This window comes from Apium graveolens, chromosome 9 (assembly GCF_009905375.1).
Source record: "Apium graveolens cultivar Ventura chromosome 9, ASM990537v1, whole genome shotgun sequence".
Lineage (NCBI taxonomy): Eukaryota > Viridiplantae > Streptophyta > Magnoliopsida > Apiales > Apiaceae > Apium > Apium graveolens.
Window position 1 is genome coordinate 227,644,015 of NC_133655.1, and position 10,406 is coordinate 227,654,420.

Genomic DNA, 10,406 nt, shown 5'->3' on the forward strand with positions numbered 1-10,406 from the left:
AAATCAAGGCTAGCACGATTTAGATGATGCTGAACTCAGTCCATTTTGGGGGTTCTCCAACGTAAGATCCAAACATGCATATCAGATATTTTATCGAGATCTGTGACACTTTCAAATTCAACAACGTTTCCGAAGATCATGTTCAATTGAGGCATTTCCCGTTCTCTTTGAGGGATAAAGCTAAGTGTTGGTTGCATTCTCGTCCACCAGGCTCTATTACTACTTGGGAAGATCTTTCTCAAAAGTTTCTTACTAAATTCTTCCCCACGGCAAAGACAGCTGCAATCAGAAACGCTCTTACTCAATTTGCACAGCAATCGGGAGAGTCTTTATGTGAGGCTTGGGATCTTTATAAGGAGATGCTTAGATAGTGTCCTCATCATGGGATGCCTAACTGGATGATCATCAGTTACTATTATAATGGCTTGGGAGCACAGTCTAGACCCATGCTTGATGCAACATCAGGTGGAGCCTTATGGGCTAAGAGCTACGATGAAGCTTATGAGTTGATTGAACTGATGGCTGCTAATTAATACCTGAACCCTTCTCAGCGATTACCTCAAGGCAAGGTAGCAGGAATTCTGGAGGTAGATGCAGCTATTGCTGTAACTACTCAGCTTAAGGCTTTAATGATGAAGGTGGATTCGTTCTCTAATTTTGGAGTTAATCAGATCACTAGTGTTTGTGAGCTTTGTGTTGGTGCGCATGATACTGAGCAATGTGCTATTTCTAGTGAATCAGCTCAGTTTGTGAGCAACTTTCAGAGGTTGCAACAACCAGTTCCAGCCACATATCATCCCAACAACTGCAATCATCCTAACTTCAGTTGGAGCAATACTCAGAATGCGGTTCAACAGCCTTATCAATAGTATAGAGCAAAGCAATATAACCCTCCTGGTTTTCAGCAAAGGCAATATGCACCAAGACAACAACTCCAACTTTAATAATCTAATGAAAAATATGAATTGGAGGAGTTGAGGCTCATGTGCAAGAGCCAGGCGGTTTCTATTAAGACCTTGGAAAATTAAATTGGAACGATTGACAATGCCTAGTGACACAGAAGTTCCAGGCAAGAAGGAAGCAAAAGAGCAGGTTAAGGCAATTACATTAAGGTCTGGGAAGGTTGCAAGCCCTGAAAAATCTCAAGTTTCAGAATCTGAAGCTATGGCTGAAGAGAGTTTGCAAAAGGAAGCAGAAGTGGAATCAAGGAAGAAAACTATGAAACACACTCCTCCTGAGGGTAATACAGGGGAGAAACAGATCTATCCTCCACCTCATTTTCCTAAGAGGCTGTAGAAGCAAAGGTTGGATAAGCAGTTTGCTAAGTTTCTGGAGGTGTTCAAGAAACTTCACATCAACATACCTTTCGCTGAAGCTCTTGAACAGATGCCTAGATATGCGAAGTTTATGAAAGGTATTCTCTGTAAGAAAGTGAAGCTCGATGACTTAGAGACTGTTGCTCTTACGGAGGAATGTAGTGCTGTGCTGCAACAAAAGTTGCCTCTGAAGCTTAAAGATCCTGGAAGTTTCACTATTACTTGCACCATCGAAAACTTGTCATTCGACAAGTGTTTATATGATTTAGGAGCTAGCTTCAACTTGATGCCTTTATCTGTCTTCAAGAAGTTGGATTTACCTGATCCAAAACCTACATTCCTCCGTAAGAGCAACAGTTTATAAATATATGTTCTTGCAGTTGGCCGATCGTTCTATTAAATATCCACAAGGCATTGTGGAGGATGTCTTGGTCAAGGTGGACAAACTCATCTTTCTTGCCGACTTTGTAATTCTTGATTTCGAGGAGGATAAAAAGATTCCCATTATCTTGGGAAGACCATTCTTGGCTACTGGACGAACATTGATTGTTGTGTAGAAGGCTGAGCTCACTATGCGAGTACTGGATCAGGATGTGACTTTCAATGTTTTTAATGCCATGAAATTACCTACTAATAATGAGGAGTGCTTAAAGGTGGAATTGGTCGATTTTGTGGTTACTTCAGAACTTGATCAAATGCTAAGGTCTGAAGCCTTAGAGAAGGCCTTGGTGGGGAATTCAGATAGTGAAGATGACGAAGGTGACGAGCAATTGCATTATTTGAATGCTTCTCCTTGAAAGCGAAGGCTGGATATGTCTTTTGAATCTCTTGGAATGTCGGAACTCAAAAATGTCGAGGGGCGTCTCAAGCCATCTATTCAGGAAGCTCCTACACTCGAGCATAAACCTTTGCCTGAAACTTAAGGTATGCTTTTTTGGGTGATGCATCTACTTTTCCTGTTATTATTGTATCTGACCTCTCAGGTAGTGATGAGGAAAAGCTCTTGAGAATTATGAGAGAGTTTAAATCGGCAATTGGATGGACTATAGCAGATATCAAGGGAATCAACCCTTCTTATTACATGCATAAAATTCTGCTAGATGAAGGAAGCAAGCCAATTATTGGGAATCATCCCATCCGATCATAAAGGAGGTCGTGAAGAAGGAAATTCTCAAATGGTTAGATGCATGGATCATCTATCCTATTTCTGACAGTTCTTGGGTGAGCCCAGTTCAGTATGTGCCGAAGAAAGGAGGCATCACAGTGGTTTCTAATGAGAAGAATGAGCTCATTCCTACTCGAACAGTCACAGGGTGGAGAGTTTGCATGGATTACAGGAAGCTGAACAAGGTCACGAGGAAGGATCACTTTCCTCTTCCTTTTATTAGTCAAATGCTCGACAAGTTGGTTGAGCATGAATACTATTATCTTCTAGATGGCTATTTGGGTTATAATCAGATTTGCATCACTCCAGAAGATCAGGAAAAGACTACCTTCACTTGTCTATTTGGTACTTTTGCCTTTAGAAGAGTTTATTTTGGGTTGTGTGGTGCACCTGCCACATTTCAGAGATGCATGATGGCTATCTTCTCTGACATGATTGGTCAGAATATGGAGGTGTTCATGGATGATTTTTCTGTGTGCGGGGATACTTTCGACGAGTGTTTGCAAAATCTTGGCGCAGTTCTTAAAAGGTGTGTTGAGACCAATCCGGTTCTCAACTGGGAGAAATTATAACGACTCGTGTATATTTTTGGGAATTATTTATTTATGTGATTATTATGGAAATTATTAATTAAACAAAATATGTGTATTGGTGCTGATCACTATGTGTTGATTGATTAGTAACTATGTGTGATTTATGATGTATCGGGTTGTCCGCGTGATTAATTATGGAATTGTATTGAATTGTATCACTTTTAAAGTAGATTTAATGCAAATTTCTTTGTAAAAATATTCGAAGTGTCTTTAAAATTGTTTTTATCATTTTATAATTACAATAATTATTTTTAGGATTGTATAAAATTGGGATATCAATATTTTATTAATTATTTATCTTTAAATGATTTTCTGATTGCTTTTATTTGTAAAATACATATTTAATTCTAAAATTCTTCAAAAATTATGAAACTCATATTTATTTAAGTTTGGAATATTCCCGAGAATTTTAAAATTATCCTGGAAATTTCCGGGATTAATTTTACCCGCGCGTTGTTTCGTTTTATTAATAAAAGCGGGTATAAGTGGTATTTCAGAAATTTTGTTAAAATTACAAAAATTGTGTTTTCATTTACTTCGGAATATTTTTAGCATTTTAAGACTATTTTTGTGATTTTCAGAATTTGTTTTAAGTATAGCTTGGTTCGTTTATCGTAAAATGCGGATATATTTCGTGATTTAAAAACACTCTATAAATTAAGGAATTCATGTTTTATTATTTTCAAAATATTTAGAGAATTTTTAAGAATATTTCAATTTTAAATCGATCAATAATAACTCGTAAAACTACACATCAAAACGATAAAATAGTTAGTAACCGGGCTTGCAATCAAGAAAAACGAGACACGTGTCCTAATAATTGGACACGCGGCTCGTGTTTGGCAATAGAGATGCGGGTTAGTCTTATTTCCGGGATAAACATCGAATTCTTTCATCTCTCTATTCTCCTATCTCGGTCTCTCTCTTCTCCCTAATCTCTTCTCTCCCGCTCGTCTTTTCTATTTTCCTGTATCTCCTGTTCTTCCATCTTCATCGCCCTGTGTTCACGGTAAGTTTGTCGTCGGTTTCTGCTTTTCCGGCCACCATCGCCATTTTCTTTCCGGTGGATTTTGGTTCCTGTTGAATCACATCTATATATATGTGCATATAGATATGCTGCGATTTGCTGTTGGTTCTTTCCCTTCCGTGGTTGCCTTGAGTTTTTTGTTGTTATTGGTTGGTTTCGTTTTCCGGCCACACCCGCGCGTGTGTGCGTGTGGTGTTGGTACGGCTGCTTGGTCCTGGCTGATTGGCAATTGCTTATCATTTATTAATTTATTTATGTGTTTTTTTTATGCAGGAAATTACTTGAGTATTATTTGTGAAATAAAATATTTCGTGCGGGATCGTACTAATTAATCGGTGGAATTCCGCGTAGGAAACCCGAAATTAATCGGGTACCCGCGGAATTTTTCCGCCGTCCGCGATGACTTTCACGAGTGGACGGTGGACGGTGATGAATTTATTCTGAGTCCTAATTTTTATAAAATAAATCAATCGATTCGTGAAATTATCTTGAAACGAGAATTTGATTTTTTTTACATAAAGTCGCGTACGTAATTTAGTTGACGAATTGTGATTGGATTGGTTGTTGGGTTGAACTGATGATTGGAATTGTAGTTGTTATGAATTGGATTGTCGTTATTGAATTGACGCCGATGGATGTTTCGACGGGTAGTCCGATAAACCAAGGGGACGCTGTCCGATTTCCGGAAAATCGAACTACGGAAATGCGGGAGCGTATCCGAGGATTATCGGAGCGTCAAGTGAATATAATTAAATACATATACGTATGTTTTATACATAACCTGATTGTATGTTGTGTTGTATGTTTTTTCCAAAACACAGTAACCCTAATTTCGTAAAATGACGAGTATACGTATTTTCTGAAAAACGAACACTGGATCGATATCGAGAATGTGAACTCTAATTGTTGTCTATGTTATTTTAATATGAATAATTACGAGTCGGGTTTGAATATCGTTGGATAAGAATTAGTATAGAGGATATGTCAAGCATACCTAGACGTCTAACGTAGGGTATTTCGACCCTGTAGGTTATAGTCGGGAACGCTGTAAGTGGATGATGGACTAAAGATAACCTAGCAATCAGTCGACGATCCCAGTAGAGTTTCAACAGAAGGACCTGAGTGTCGAAGTCGAATCCAATGGGATCTAGTGGTTGGACGTTAGAGCCTGAGCAGCAGAGTCGGCTCAGAGTTGATCAGTAATAGTTGTAAAGCCTTATAAGGCAAGTATTTTTGAACTTTTCTTCAAGATATATATTACCAATGTTTTTGAACTATTTTATAACATGTCGCTATTATTCAAAATAACTCATGTTTTATATTGCAAGAGCTTTAAACCATTTAACCTTGAACCCTGATTTTCTTGATCTTGAGCCATAAGCCTTATTCTTTGTAATCCGTCCTTTGTTGATCCTCAGACACCAAACCATACAAATATAATACTACTCCCCAAAGGTATAACTACCAAACACCAAACACTGAAAGAGAATGATTTGAAAACACGATAACTTTTATACTCCAATCATTCTTAATAACATCAAAGAACTATATCCTGAAAAATCATTACTGGTCTGATACCTGACCCTTGTACAAACTGAAAACCGTTTCTTATACATACCCTGATATACCCTTGAGATATCCATGAGTTTCCTTACGTTTTTATGCAAATGTTTAACCATCATTGATTATGATCTTATTTTATTGAATCATATTGTTATCATATTGAACTGCTTTAGGATTGGATAGTTTTTATATATGTGGACCAGATTCGTGGTCAGACCATACCAATGGTCAAGTTAGGCCAATGTGTGCCTTGGATCCAGTAATTAGAGCAGTGCTGTGTGCTTGCTCGGGGTTAGTGCGTGACTGATCAGCAGCCTAACCTTGGTTTTTAAAACTTAAAATGAATATCCAATTCTAATGATTAGTTAAAAAGAAACTTGATTCCTTTGAATCATCTCATTTGATCATTGTTTAACATCAGTTATCGTTATCATGACTTGCTGAGCTAGTTAGCTCACTCTTGCGAATCTTTTTATATATGTTACAGTTGAAAAGGATATGGATGATAGTGAAGTTCCTCAGTCCAAAGTGCGGGCTAAGGTCCAGTTGAGTTGGATCGAGCTAGCAGAAGCTTCATGGGGTAGAGAGATAGTCAAATTGTAAGAATACTTTTATTATCAGTTGTAAGTTAAATTAAAGGGAAATTTGGTACGTTGTAATAAAAGTTAAGGTTGTGGCTTGTTTTTATACTTTAACTTGTTGCGATCCGTGGTTTTGTGAAGCAGGGTCATTATAAATAATATCTCTTTTACAGAGTTATATATTGTGTATGTGTTGTGGACCCCAAACTTCTGACCCGGGTTTGGAGGGCGCCACAGAAATGTCTTTTTATGGTGCAACAGGGCATCATTCTTGGGCACAAGGTCTCTAGTAAAGGTCTTGAGGTGGAAAAAGCCAAGGTAGAGGTTATTGAAAACCTTCCTCCACCAATTTCTTTTAAGGGGATACGCAGTTTTCTTGGTCACGCGGGTTTCTATCGGCGGTTTATTAAGAAATTCTTGAAAATCTCTAAACCATTGTGCAATCTTCTGGAGAAAGATGTCCCTTTCAAGTTTGATGATGAGTGTCGAGCTGCTTTTGAGAGCTTAAAGAAGAGTTTGATCACGGCACCTATCATAACTACACCTGATTGGAATGAGCCTTTTGAAATGATGTGCGATGTAAGTGACTATGCAGTTCGAGCAGTTCCTGGGTAATGGAAGAACATTATATTTTATGTGGTCTACTATGCTAGTAAGACACTCAGTGGTGCTCAACTGAACTATACTACTACTGAGAAGGAACTCTTAGCCATTGTTTATGGTTTTGAGAAGTTTTGTTCTTATTTGCTTGGGACGAAGGTGATATTTTAACTGATCACGCTGCAATTCGCTATCTCATCTCAAAGAAGGACTCGAAGCCTAGACTGATTCGATAGGTTCTTTTACTTCAGGATTTTGCATTAGAGCAAGGATAGAAAAGGCACTGAAAATCAAGTTGCTGATCATCTTTCTCGGTTAGAAGATCCAAGTACAGCTTCACAGGATAAGACATTGATTAATGAGTCTTTTCCCGATGAGCAGTTGTTTGGGGTGCAAGAAGAAGAACCGTGGTTCGAAGACACTGTGAACTACCTTGTGAGCAATATTATGCCTCCAGATTTATCTTGTGCTCAAAGGAAGAAGTTTCTTCATGAAGTGAAGTGGTACATGTGGGATGAGCCATTTTTGTTTAGGCAAGGAGCTGACCAAATCATCAGGAGATCTATTCCGTACAGCAAGATGAAGGGTATCTTGCGAGACTGTCATTCGGCTATTTATGGAGGCACTATGGTGGAGAAAAGACAGCAGCTCGTATCCTTCAAGCGGGATTCTTCTGGCCTACATTATTTAAAGATGCGTATCGGTTCATTTTGAAGTGTGATCGTTGTCAGTGTGTTGGTAATATGTCCAAGAGGGATGAGATGCCTCTTAATGTGCTTCTCGAGGTGGAGGTCTTCGATGTTTGGGGAATTGACTTTATAGGGCCATTTGTCTCATCTTGCAATAATCAGTATATCTTGTTAGCGGTTGATTATGTCTCGAAATAGGTTGAAGTTAAAGCTTTGCCGATGAATGATGCAAAGGTAGTGCTTAATTTTCTTCATGAGCAGATATTCACAAGATTTGGGACTCCAAGAGTCATAATCAGTGACGAGGGATTGCATTTCTACAATCGCAAGTTCACTGTTATGATGCAAAGATATAATGTGAATCATCGTATTGCTACATCCTACCATCCTCAGACTAATGGTCAAGCTGAGGTATCTAATAGAGAGATCAAGCTTATTCCATAGAAAGTTGTATGTCCATCAAGGAAGGATTGGTCTTTGAAGCTGGACGAAGCTGTTTGGGCATATCAAACAGCATACAAGACTCCGCTAGGCATGTCTCCGTTTCAACTGGTTTATGGTAAGAGATGCCATTTGCCTGTGCAGCTAGAGCACAAGGCATATTGGGCTTTGAAGAAATTGAACCTTGATATGGATGCAGCTGGTAAGAAAAGGATGTTTCAATTGAATGAACTGGATGAGTTTGGGCTTCAAGCGTATGCGAACAACAAAATGTATAAGGAGAAAGTCAAGAGGTGGCACGATAGGGGTCTAGTGCTCAAATCTTTTATGTCGGGGCAACAAGTTCTTTTATTCAACTCTCGTCTTTGTATTTTTTCTGGAAAATTAAAGTCGAGGTGGTCAGGGCCGTTTGTTATCAAAACTGTGTTTCCACATGGAGCGGTGGAAATTTTTGAGAATGATCCAGGCTAAGCGTTCAAGGTCAATGGACAACGGTTGAAGCATTACTATGGGAATACGACAAACCATGATGTGGTTAGTGCCGTTTTATTGTCCACTTGATCTCGGGATTCTACGTCAAGATAGTGACGTAAACCAAGCCCTTTTTGGGAGGAAACCCAAGCTTGTTGTACATTAGTAGGAGATAGAAGGAAGAAAAAGAAGAAAAAAACATAATAAAAAATCAGAAAAGTAGAAAAAAATAGGGTGTTTTGACAGAGGCATAGCGCGCCCGTGATGGTATGCGGGGCGGCCTCGCTGGTTGAACAGTAACATGGCGCGCCCGCGCTGGTATGCGGGGCAGCCGCGCTGACTCCCTATACCCGAAAAAAGAGTTATAACAGTAGAAATTCAAACACAAACATATCCCATCCGGATTTTTGTTCTCCCACTACCCTAATTCTCCTCCAATTTAAATTTTAAACCTACCCATTACTCCCACTAACCCACAATCAAACCCACTTATAATTCTAATCCCTAATCTCTATATATATACACACAATTCCATACAACCATATCCACCATATTTATAATTCTCAAACACATAAATATCTCTTATACACATATCTTCTCTTTCACTTATTCGAATTTAATGGCACCCAAGAGACAAAGGACCCAAGTTAGCAGCAACACCACCGATTCTTCGAGTGTTGGAAGTGTGAGGCCGAGGTTTGCTACTCTGGAAGCTGAAGCGGAGTATACGAGGCTGCTATCGAAGCCCATAGCGAAGGACAGAGGTTTTTTACCATCGGGGAGGGATGGTAAGCTTTTGGAGATGATTCTGGAGATGGGTTGGGTTGCTTTTTGTGAGGCACCCACAGTTGTGCCCATGAGTGTAGTTCGCGAGTTTTACGCGAATGCGAAGGCAGACAAGAATGGGTACTTGGTGGTTCAGGGTTTGACTGTGGATTATACTGTGGAGGCTATTCAGAGGGTGATTAAGCAGCCCGAGAGACAGTCGGGTCAGGATGATTGGGTGACGAAGACCGGGGATAATTTTAACTTGGACGGGGTTTGACTGTGGATTATACTGTGGAGGCTATTCAGAGGGTGATTAACTAGCCCGAGAGACATCCCGGTCAGGATGATTGGGTGACGAAGATCGGGGAGGATTTTAACTTGGACATGATTGTTGCTACGTTGTGTGTCCCGGAGACTCATTGGAAGCTCAAGAGGGGCTCGAACGAGTATGCCACTTTCCCTGCCTCTTGCATAAACAGGTTCACTCGTGCATGGAACTCTTTTATCTGTGTGAACATCATGCCGTCTTCACATATGCACGATGTTATTGTGGATCGTGTCAAGTTGTTGTGGGGGATATTGTAGGGCTACTATGTGGATCTTGGCTCCATTATTTATCAGGGCACATTGAGGTTTCTGTGTGGGAGCACTACCGGATCTATTCCATATGCGTCGATTGTGACGAAGCTATGTGTGGTAGTTGGAGTTCATTGGCCCGCACATGAGCAGTTGCAGTTGCCTAGTGCCCCTATTGACAGTTCAACGATAGCAATGATGCAGGAGTGGTACGGGGGAAAGGATGATGAGAAGGGGCTCGGCTACACTTATGATCACTTGCTGGGTGGCCAGCAGCCGATCAGACATATGATAGTGGTTCCGCTCAGGCTAATAGAGCAGTATGGAGACATTAGAGGGCTGAGCCTAGTTCTTCGCAGCAGCAGCAGGTTGTAGACGACAGTGCTGGTTTGGGTCAGCGCAATATAGGCGCTTGATGAGGCGGATGGATGCGATGCATGACATTCATAACAGGTTTGCACAGGACCTTACCCATGTATTAGGGACTGCTTTCAGAGCTACATGAGTTGACATTCAGTGGCCAGTTTTTGGTGAGGATGTTGTGTATCTGCCTCCTAACACTCCACCCGCGGAGGGTGCTGATCCTGATTCCAAGTAGGTATGCCTGATTCCTTAC

At 40.1% G+C, this 10,406-nt stretch overlaps 1 non-coding gene across 1 annotated transcript; it reads right to left on the reverse strand.

Annotated features, from left to right (window-relative positions):
• Nucleotides 1-281: 281 nt before the first annotated feature.
• LOC141688644 (small nucleolar RNA R71) lies at nucleotides 282-388 on the reverse strand. The gene has a single exon (XR_012562077.1). It is a non-coding gene; the product is annotated as a small nucleolar RNA R71 (small nucleolar RNA).
• Nucleotides 389-10,406: the final 10,018 nt, after the last annotated feature.